The 12,156-nt window shown below is 42.0% G+C and overlaps 1 long non-coding RNA gene across 1 annotated transcript in view; it reads right to left on the bottom strand.

Annotated features, from left to right (window-relative positions):
- Positions 1–2,595: 2,595 nt before the first annotated feature.
- Positions 2,596–12,156, bottom strand: part of LOC308310557 — a 42,772-nt gene continuing 33,211 nt past the window's right edge. Inside the window, exons 4-5 of the long non-coding RNA XR_013963517.1 lie at positions 6,244–6,299; positions 2,596–2,688 (exon numbers count right to left, since the gene is read on the bottom strand). This is a non-coding gene — a long non-coding RNA (uncharacterized lncRNA). The remainder of the gene's footprint in view (positions 2,689–6,243; positions 6,300–12,156) is intronic.

The following is a 12,156-nucleotide window of genomic DNA, read 5'->3' as shown; positions in this document are numbered from 1 at the left end:
CACATATATGGTGTGCAACTCAGGACCTTCTTAAGCGTAGTCCCTCAGGGCTCTTCGGTTTTCTGTTGGGGGGAAAGCTTTTGCTGCTGCGACACGGTGTAAGCTTGTCGATAAGCTATTTTCCTGTGAAAGCTTAATTTCCCCACAATATTTCCCCGGTTGCTGTAGTTTAAGTGGTTAATTAAGCATGTTCAGAGGAAACCTCGGCACAGTGACATGTCATGGATGAGGGGAGAGTGGAATCAATGGGGGCCTTGGGCATGCAGCACAGATAGCTGTGGACTGCCAACACCTTCTGAGATTTGATCCAGAAAAGGAGGAAAGGTTGAGAACCACTGATGTACAATATTATGCAATATTTCCAAGTAACATTTCTGACAACTGAATGAAAAACGAAAAACAGCTCCACTCATGACTCATTAGGGCAGTTAATTTTTTTATTGCTATTGGTCTTTAATATAGTTCACAACACATAATGAAAATATGATGATCTCATTCAGCGTGTGCGCGTGTGTGTTGTGTTCGTGCGTGCATGCGTGCGTGACTGTGTGGCATGCGTGTTTCAGATACACTCACTCAGTAGATGAAACACAATTTTCAGCATTATTTTGCCTATCTTCTTCTCTCATGATATATTCGTGAGTTGAGTGTTAAAATGTTTCCGCTTTTCCATGCATTGAGAAGAGACCTGCCCATGCAAAATAAAGAGGGGCTGGTGGTGTTTACCTGTTGGTGGCAAAAAAATTACAGTGTACATTGTAGTATAGAGTTACACTCAAAATTGTACTTGAAGACAGCACTTGGGTAAATGTACTGGGTGACTTTACACCACTGGAGGTGGTGAAGCGTGCTGTCGGTAGTGTGATGAGTTGCTGCCCTCCAGGGAAGGCAGTAGGTTGTACAGTTAACTCCTGACTGGGTTCAAATAACAACCCTTAAACCACACAACCTACTACCTCACCCTGTACGAACGCCATGAAGTGAATCCGCTAATGCTGTGGCCTCTCACCAGCGGTGGAAGAAGTCTGATTGAATGATCGAATCCTCTATTTGTTGAACAGTACAGGGAGTACAGTCAAAGGTCATGCTAAATGACAAAACAAACCATGTCGTACTTAAGTAAAAGTACAGCGATACCACAACGTAAAAATAATATTATGTTACAAGGGAAAAAGTCCCGTATTCAATCTTTGACTCGAGTAAAAGCACAGCAGCAATGATGAAAGACAATATACTTACCAAAGTAAAAGTAGTCAAACATTTTCAAAAACAACTGATCTACAAGCTCATGTTGCTCGTGAGCAACATGCAACATGTTGTGCATGGTAGATCGTCTATTTTATATATTATGAAGCATACAGGCTGTTAATGTAGCTTTGCAAAAATTGAAATCTGCAAAGTAACTAATAATGAATTAACTTAATAACAAATAATTGTAGTGGAGTAAAAAGTAAAAAAGACTTTCCTCTGACTTGTAGTGGAGTATTTAAGTATAGTTACAACAGTACTTAATCAAATACACACACAATAAAGGACGCTTCTGATCGTTGGATGAATGGAGATGCAGTTACAGTACAGAGACATGTCAGATGAATGGAGATAGTTACAGTACAGAGACATGTCAAAACATCATCAATGCTTCATTTACACCCCGTCGTGGTAAAAGATTAGCACATCGGACGTGAAACTACGCAATGTCGCAAACGATATAGCCTATCCTTCTTTTGTTTTCTCCATCAGATCAGATGTTACTTTTCAGTACAGCATGTTAGTAATATAATATATTCTCTCGTCACAGATTTCAACATGCATAATGTATCTGTTCCAAAAATAGGCACACAAATGTATTAAAGCATTGTGGTTATTTCAGATCTGGTGCTTTGATACAGACCCGAAACAAGAGACAATTCCATCTCCAACAAACAACGATTGTTCCCTCCAGAGCAGATACAACAACAACCTCCGACTCCTTGTTTTTCTTTTCCTGTTGTCTTTATTTTCCGACGAGTCCGACGACGATGCAATTACAGTCGCTTCAGGAAAGACAGTATGTTGTATAGTCATCAGACAGCTTGGGAGTTAACCCTAAAACTATACAACCTACTACCTCACCCCAAAGGACAGTTCATCTCTGGCCACGGGGGTCTGAGGGCTCTCTGGGGGGTCCCGCTTGGGTGCCTGTGTGTGAAGAAATGGACGTTTAGGCGAGGAACAACACCTGTAAGGGTCCATTAGAACCCCCTCAAGGAACCCTGAGTGTAGTAAGGGTTTACTTTGCTCTCGTTTAAAAACCTACTCTTTTTATATTTATATATTAAATTATAGGCTGACGTATATATATTTTCTGCTGCTAAAAATAAACTTTTAGCCCTGAGCCGGTTGCTATAGGCAACACCTTTCTCAACCCGCGCGCACAAAACATGCGAGCGCATCCCATAGATTCCTGTTTAAATTACGGTCTTCTCTCGCTGTTTTCTCGGAAACTATACGTCGTTGACTTGAGCACACAGAAATACACCACAGCATGCAGTGCTTTTAAACTTTTCATAAGAGTATAGAACAGATCGGGTGCAATAATTATAAAAAAAATTGTACTTCCTGTGCACGCCCCTTCCTCTGTAGTGAAGGCCGGGTCCAGTAGTCACGCTGTGCAGTCACTCAACTCTTCCTTCCCACGGTTTCTCTGACCTGTATGAGAAGAGTAAGGTGTCATCATCATCATCATCGTCATCGTTATCATCATCATTATCAGCTGTTGGAAGGTTAGGCTTTCACCTCACCAGACCAATTAACATCAAACAAGGAAGCAACCTGGGGGCCTTACACTCACATGGCCTAAACACATTTGAGCCGGTAACATCGGCCGCAGTTCAGTACATCACCGACACTACCCCTGCGTTTTCAACCCAGCTTCATGGTTTCCCTTTCCGTAATGCCTGCCTGCCTGATATATATATGGAGCTGGGATAAAAAGTGAGAATGTCCTGTCTCTCCATCACATATGCAAGACCGCACGCACGCACGAATGCACGCATGAACGCATGCAACTAAAAAACATTTCTCACGCCGACGCAGCATCTTCCACACAGAAACCGACACACGTGCACGTAGCACCGGTACCACTATAAAGCGTCGCAGTCCCGCTCCCTTGAGAGACTCGGAAAATAAATCCCTGTTTATTTTCCTCATAGACTTTTAAGAAAGTATTTATTTAAAGACGTTTACGCCGCGGACAAAGCCAACTCTTGTCATGACAAATCATGACAACAAACTAAAGAAATTGGGCCAAACAAAGAATTAGAAAGTAGAAAAAAAACGGCAGGTTACAACACTTTTCTTGTTGTTTTTCTTCTTTGTAATTATTTGTTTGGTCCAAAATATACTCTAAAATATATGGGAAAAATGCATTGGAATTAATTTCCTGGGCCTGGCGTCGTCATGAAAGGGGGCGGGACTCCGACGCTCTAATGCGGCAGATTTACGAGAGGTTGGAGATCCTTTAAATGCCACACAAATCTATGCCGACTCCGAGGACACCACACTATCTCAACTGACACATGGACTTCCAGCCCGGCCTGGGACAGCAGACAGCACACATAGCACACAGCCCCGTCACAATTAAACGCAATTATTTGATATAATTGCATTTTTCTTTGCATATAATCGTCATAATCATTGCCATACTAAAAATGTTAATATAATTTCAAACATTTACAAAGGATAGTGTAAATAGCAGATAGAGTTTTGATCTTGTAGATTGGCTGTTTCCACAATTAATAATTTGTTGTAAGTATAAAATAAGGACATACTGTATGTCTGTTATTTGTCATATCAGCCCCGTGCAACTTTTGTTTTCGAAGTGTAGTTGTGAGAGCAAGAGAGAAGGTGGAGATTTGCTTGAGTAATTGTAATTGTCGCTCAAAAGATTGTGATCTGTCATTTAACATTTGAACATTATGATGAAAAATGACATTTCTCTTTTGGCTTGTAGGCTTCACATCATTTCACTATGATAGTTCCATTGCTTACATGTCGGTCAGAAACCTCTCATATCTCCATATTTTATGTATTTTTTGTCAACGAATGCCCTACTTCATCATACTACAGTGTCACACAAAACAAGGAAACAACGCAACTACGATTTGTGTGTGTGTGTGTCAGTGTTCATTAATTTACAATATTTAGATTTAGTCTTAGTCCTATTTAGTCTTCAGAAATTGTTTAGTCTAGTCTAGTCTTAGTCGACTAAATATCAAAAACCTTAGTCGACTTAGTCTTTAGTCTTAGTCAACAAAATTTGTAACCCAAATGAAAATGTGTATGTATTCAGTTTATTAAAGAGCTGGAGAGATGCATTACCGAAGAAACACCATCGAAGTGATTCATATCTGAAATGTTTTCTCTCAATAAACGTTTTGTTTTAACCCCCAAAAAGAATCACTACAGCACCTTCCATCCATCTGATTCGGAGAAGAAATCTCCTTTATATATATATATATATATATATATATATATATATATATATATAAAAGTGGATATCTGGACAGATATCTCCTTTTGAATCCAAACTGCTTACAGTATTCACAATGGGACCACTGCTGGTGTGTTGCACTGTAGCAGTAGCAGGATAATAATAGTATCTTGGACGGGGCAGACAGATGTCCTATACTGCCACTGAATGCCCCATGGACATGTATCCTCACATGACTTCATCGAGGGAGGACAAGCGGAGAACAGCGTTTTTGTATACACCAGCGGTTCTCAAAGTGGCGTCCAGGGACCCCCAGGGGCCAGGGGTCCTTGGGCGTCCATTTATGCACTCTCAGAGTTATGGGGATCCGTGGACTAATGCATGATGAAAATAAAAAGGTTGAGAACCACTGGTCTACATGCACCGACTATCGTAGCCGTGAAATCATTCCAAGGCCTGGAGTGTCACATGCAGCCCCATTTCTCAGATCAGCCTTTGAATTGAACTGAATTGAACCAAACTCAGGGCAGAACATGGCAGTTCTGTTTGGACGATTTCTGATGTCATCAAAAGCCACAGTCCAGAACACTATTTTAAACCATTGTACTGTATATGTACTGTATGTTATAATACAGTATAACACAATTTTATCCCAAACTTTGACAATATTTGAATCTCTGGTAGGCTACCCCAATCTAAAAATATGTTTTTATTGTTAGACATGATTTGATTTGGATATTTGAAGCAGACAGTATAGATTCTATGTATGTGATTATTATTATTACACCGCCATAATTCATCCTGCATGTAGTTGAACAATTGCGCCAACAGGTGGCATGTGTCCCCAAGTGCATACTCACGGGGAATGTGTGTCAATGTCTCTGTGTGTGTGTGTGTGTGTGTGTGTGTGTGTGTGTGTGTGTGTGTGTGTGTGTGTGTGCGCACGCGCGTGCGTGCGTGCGTGTGCGTGCGTGCGTGTGCGCTCTGAGCTTTAGGCTCTCCATGACAATGCAGTCTTTGTGCCGTTCCGGGTGGCAGCCGGCGTGCCCCCGTGTACTGTTTCTGGCTAATCTTCATTTGACCTTTAGGCTCAAGGCTTTTCTTCCACCCGTTTTCCGACTAATTTCCTTTTGAGGAGATTATCTGTTGAGCCGAAGCAGAGACTCGTTGATTCAGATGACACCACACCGAAAGAAATGAATGTAACAGAGAGGTTTTTGATGGGACGTGTCACTATGCTGCTGTGGGAACGGCCTGAGTGTGGTGGCATTCAACAGGGTCAAGTTTGTCAAATTGACACTATGAAGTTCATGTATTATCTGCAGTGTGGTGTCTGTGTATTACTCTCTCTCTCTCTGTGTGTGTGTGTGTGTGTGTGTGTGTGTGTGTGTGTGTGTGTGTGTGTGTGTGTGTGTGTGTGTGTGTGTGTGTGTGTGTGTGTGTGTGTGTGTGTGTGTGTGTGCATGCGATTGTTGACGAGTGCACTGAATTAATGAACTTTATAGATTTTCTGGTGACTCTGGTTTGAGGATGATAAGCATTCTATTCTATTCTATTCTATTTGATTCGATTTCAAAAATCTTGATTGTTGATTTAACCATGACGGGTGCATTTGGTTATGCACATTTGTAAGGTTATGCACGTTTGTATTAAATACGTATTACTCAGGATTTGACTGTGTACAGAAAAAGAGGAGTGGAATGATTTTGACTGGGATAAAGCAAAGCCAGGTTAAAAAGGGTAATAAAAGTTGAAAAAATAGTTGCACTAACCTTCAAGACAAGTCGCAGAATGTCCCGAAGAATTGCATTGTCCCCAAACAATCAGGCTGTGAATAGACAAATAAATAAACTATTCAGCCAATAAATAAAAAAACAAATGAACAAGATATGGCATACGAACCAATGCTTCGACATATACACCAAGTATACCTCTGCGGAACACGCGCACACACACACACACACACACACACACACAGAGAATAATGTGCCAGCCCGCAAAAGCACAGACACGCACACGCACACATGCACGTGTACACATGCACGTGTACACACGCACGCGCCAAGGTGTCCACGTCGACTGCATGGTACAGTAAAGTTTCCGTGAGTCTAGTCTGCCTCAGTGTATCATTAGAGCCGAGGTACCATATGCTAAAGTAATCATCACTGCACAGAATACTGTACCCCAAATTACCTACTAACTGCATTACCATGCACCAGGAGCCAGCACACTAAAACCCCTGAGTGTCACAACGTTTGGGTCCCGTTTGCACTGGTCCCTCAAGGCTTACAAATGGATACATGAACACACTGTGAATGATGATTCTCCAGGGAAGGTCTGCTGGAGTAAGGCACACAGTAACAATCTGGATTGTTGATATAACTCCGAGTACAAATGTAACCAAATGGGCCCGTAGTAAAGGAAGGGTCCATTTGGTTACATTTGTACACTCTCACACTTTTGTAAAGGTTAAATTTGTTGAAGACAAAAATAAGTTCTATTAGAATTGTTAGAATTTGTGGTGCACAGTCAAACCTGGTAAGTTAATTTAACTTGGAGAATATAAAAATGGAGCATTAGACCATGCAGGCAACCACTTAAGCCCTATATTATACTTTGTCATATGACCAATGTTGAAAATACTGTAGCAGATGTACACGCTGGAGTGGGCCTACAGTAGATCAGCTGTTTTCAATTCTTTCTGGGGAAAAAAAGAAGAAAAAGAAGAAGTGGTTGAAAATGTCTGAAAAGGCTTTAACACTTAAGACCTGTACTGTGTAAGTGTTGTCTTTTTGGGGAATATTAAACTTAAAGGGCTCTATTTTCGTCCATGCTTATCCCAGGGCCGCGGACCACCGTTTTTTAAAACCTTTTAATCACTTACAGGAGTTCTTACTGTATGGTGTGTGTGTGTGTGTGTGTGTGTGTGTGTGTGTGTGTGTGTGTGTGTGTGTGTGTGTGTGTGTGATGTGAAATGTGAGCTTACCATAATCACAGTAATCCTTAATCATATTCCATCATATTCAAACCAAGTCACTGTATTTTATTAGATATTATATTGATATTATAGCTATTTTCTCCAGCTCCCTGTGGTGCATGAACCCCCCACCACTATTGTGAGGGGTGGGTCTATGATGGACCCGCCACGCACAATAGTGGTGGTCCCCAGGTTGCTCTTAGTCAGGACGGTGGTCCCTGGGTCCAAATCTGTTGAAAACCCCTGCCTTATCCCTAAACTTATTTATTTTTTATTACTATTTTGAAAAACGTCTTTGAATAGTTCAAGCTTGTAGATTTAATTGGCTATTTTAACTATTCAAAAATGTTTCTATGGATAAGGGGTTTAGCATGGACTAAACCCACTAAGTTCTGACTTGATTAAAAACTGACCATGAGGATTTGGAGGCGAACTAAAATCTCAGAAATAAATGTAATTATTAAAACCGATCCAGTGCAAACTCACTATTTTAATAGGAGATTCCACATTTATGCAAAGCCTATAGTGGTATAGTTATTTAAAGTGGAATGTCACTGGACGGACAAACACACACACACACACACACACACACACACACACACACACACACACACCCATCAAAGGGAAAAAACGTAATTAAACATTATCTAATATAATAACAATAACAATAAGAGATACAAAATAAGAGGTGCGTGTGCGTGTGTGTATGTATGTGTGTGTGTGTGTGTGTGTGTGTGTGTGTGTCTGTGTGTGTGTGTGTGTCTGTGTGTCTGTGTGTGTGTGTGTGCTCAGAGGAGGAGGCACTTCTTGAGAGAGGCGTGGGAACCCCATTCATCTCAGGAGCCATAGGGTCCATTGTGGGGCACCCACCATCAAATGTGTCTGGATATGTTCTTTTATGTGACGCTATGTACTATGTGCGTGCGTGCGTGCGTGCGTGCGTGCGAACGTGCGTGCGTGCGTGCGTGCGTGCGTGCGTGCGTGCGTGCGTGCGTGCGTGCGTGCGTGCGTGCCTGCCTGCCTGCCTGCCTGTGTGAGTGCGTGCGTGTCAGTGGTGGAAGAAGTAAAAAAAAAAATATATATATATAAAAGTAGTGATAAGAAAATGTTGAAATACTGCAGAATGTCCCACATTTCCCAATTTTTTTCAAAGGTTTTCAAGATTTGTCAAAATATTTTGAAAATATCAGATCTTTATGCTCAAATCGGCTATTTTCGAATAGACAAAGTAATAATAAATAGGGCATGTATGGTTTGCAATAGTATTCTAAATCTGCAAAGTAATTGGTAAATAATTGTAAAATAATTGTAAATAATTGTAGTGGAGTAAAACGTACAACATTCGCCTCTGAGATGTAGTGGAGGAGGAGTATAACGTATTGAAAAATGTACATGTACTCAAGTAAAGTAAAAGTACCTCAGATTTGTAATACGTTAGTAAATGCTTCTACCACTGGTGTGTGTGTGGGTGTGTGTGTGTGTGTGTGTGTGCAGCACGTGCGTGTAAGAGAAAGAGAAAGAGAAAGAGAAAGAGAGAGAGAGAGAGAGAGAGAGACTCTGAAGGACACTGCAACCTCTACACCAGGGGTGTCTAAACTTTTTTCAAAGGGGGGCCAAAATATTAAAAGGGACAACTACATAATGTACCTTCAGATTTAAACGATTCTATTTAACTATCATCATCAATATTTAATATCAATGGTCTTTTGTCAGGTGTATCTCAAGTGTATCTCAGCCTTATGTCACAAATGTAACCAAGCCAGCAAGGTAATAAAAATTAAAGAATAAATACAAGGTACAATTAAGGAACACTGACAAATTATACTTTGGGAAATGCCCAGGTTAAAAAACTTGAATGTAAAAATGTCCCAAACTGTTGGGCGGGTCATTCATAATACAATTTAGTATGAAGCTGTGGGCCGTATACATTTCGCCCCATTTGGGCCACCGGCGCACTTTGGACACAGCTGCTCTACACAGTGTGTTATACAGTAGTACTCCATCATACGATCGGCTCTCCTTGCCTTATCTAAAGTAAATCACAGCAAAGAAGGAAAGCAATCGTAAGCCTTATTCATGTGTATAAAAGTGTTGGAAGAAGTACTCTGATTTTGGACTTAAGCAAAATATACTTTACTCCAAGTAGGCTACAAAAGTAAAAAATAATCGTTATATAGAATTCCACTTCACTGTATACCATGTTACTGACCTACAGTATAATTATTTTTAACCACTGAAGCCCTATTATATATTAAAAAAATAGCAGATCTACAAGCTCACAATGCCCCGCATCTTGACTTTAGATTGGCTTAATTTAAAACTAGATTAGATTTTTGTTAAGATTCTGTTATTAATTGTATTAATTGACTAGTGACTAAAGTTGTTAAATATATAAATAGAAATGCTTGAGAAAAATAAAATACCACAAAATGACACATTACAGTAAGTACTCGGTTACCTTCCACCACTGCGTAGGAGTTCCATTTGAGTCAAATGCTCTCCTGTCAAAGCACCGGCCAGCCGGCCACCCTATCAAACAGGACCAGAGCGCCGGCCAGCCGGCCACCCTATCAAACAGGACCAGAGCGCCGGCCAGCCGGCCACCCTATCAAACAGGACCAGAGCACCGGCCAGCCGGCCACCCTATCAAACAGGACCAGAGCACCGGCCAGCCGGCCACCCTATCAAACAGGACCAGAGCGCCGGCCAGCCGGCCACCCTATCAAACAGGACCAGAGCGCCGGCCAGCCGGCCACCCTATCAAACAGGACCAGAGCGCCGGCCAGCCGGCCACCCTATCAAACAGGACCAGAGCGCCGGCCAGCCGGCCACCCGGCCACCCTATCAAACAGGACCAGAGCGCCGGCCAGCCGGCCACCCTATCAAACAGGACCAGAGCACCGGCCAGCCGGCCACCCTATCAAACAGGACCAGAGCGCCGGCCAGCCGGCCACCCTATCAAACAGGACCAGAGCGCCGGCCAGCCGGCCACCCTATCAAACAGGACCAGAGCGCCGGCCAGCCGGCCACCCTATCAAACAGGACCAGAGCACCGGCCAGCCGGCCACCCTATCAAACAGGACCAGAGCGCCGGCCAGCTGGCCACCCTATCAAACAGGACCAGAGCGCCGGCCAGCCGGCCACCCTATCAAACAGGACCAGAGCGCCGGCCAGCCGGCCACCCTATCAAACAGGACCAGAGCGCCGGCCAGCCGGCCACCCTATCAAACAGGACCAGAGCGCCGGCCACCCGGCCACCCTATCAAACAGGACCAGAGCCGTTGTTTAAACCCATTAAGACCTGAGGCCGATTCTGCTGTCTACATCAGTAGTTCTGAAACTTTTCGTGATTCAAAATTATTCAAAGAATTTGAATAATTGAGGATTTTACAGTGTGATGAACTGTGTGGAATGCCCAGAACGCACCGTCGCTGTCACTGGAGACCTTGTTATAAACATATTATCTTGTGACTCCAAAACTGTTCCTTTAATATAATAAAAAAGACACATTTAAAACAGTGAAAATAGCCGATCTACACACTCACAACGCCTGACAGCGACGATATACATATCTCATCATTCTTCCATTTTCATTTATCCATTTGTAACTCTGAGAATGTACAAATGCAACCAAATGATGAAGCCTTACCCCAAAATGGATGACATTTGTACATTCTTAAGTTAAATGAACACTCAGGATGTTATAATTATTTGCACTGACCTGTTCAAATCGGCATATCCAACAACTGCTCATATATACACACACACACACACACACACACACACACACACACACACACACACACACACACACACACACACACATATGTGAGTTTATTCACATGCGTATACAGTATGTGCGTGTGTGTGTGTGTGTGTGTGTGTGTGTGTGTGTGTGTGTATATATATATATATATATATATATATATATATATATATATATATATATATACACGTATATACTTAGGTACAAGTATCTACTGTATGTACAGTTGGATACACATATCGGATACTCTGAGACCCACAGGCATTCGGGAGGAAAAGAGCAACAGAAAGTATTTACCCAGTTACCCCCAAAAACTGTTTTCCATGCACAGGTTTCTCTCCGCTGAGTGCCGTCTGACTCAAATGCTTAGCATCACCAAGGTGGATAAAGCACGCCATAAACATTATCATCTGTGGTCAACGATATGGGGCAAGAACAGAACACAACATTATCTCCTGTTAACCCATTTAGACCTGAGGACATTCTACAAATGTCTTCAGACAGTTTTCTGAAATACCTATATATGTCAGTCGTTCTCAAACAAGGACCCCCAAAATATACGTAATTGGCCGACCCCCATCTGAAAATATGTTGTTCCAGCTACCCCCCCCCCCACCCCCAGAAGCAAAGATTTGAGCTAAAAACCTTCGCTCTGAAAGAATACGTATATATTCAAAGATTTGATTTTTCCAAAAAGCTTGTATGAGCTTGTAGAGCTGTTTTCTTTCAATATCTAAAGTATAACATAATACTTAAAACACCAAAAGGGGTTCCCGTCCTGAATGGGTTCACAAATGGAACCAAAAGGACCCGTACGGGTTCCATTTGTGAACCCATTTGTGCTCAAGAGTCACAAAAGGATAACGTAACAAAAATGTCACTGTGTGGAACAGAACAGAACAAGACAGAATCCTCCATTTTTACCCGAAGGCCTGCGTTGAT

The sequence above is a fragment of the Protomyctophum bolini genome (genome assembly GCF_963924005.1).
Source record: "Protomyctophum bolini genome assembly, chromosome: 23".
NCBI lineage: Eukaryota > Metazoa > Chordata > Actinopteri > Myctophiformes > Myctophidae > Protomyctophum > Protomyctophum bolini.
The sequence above is the reverse complement of the archived record's forward strand: the minus strand, read 5'-3'. Positions and strand labels throughout refer to the sequence as shown.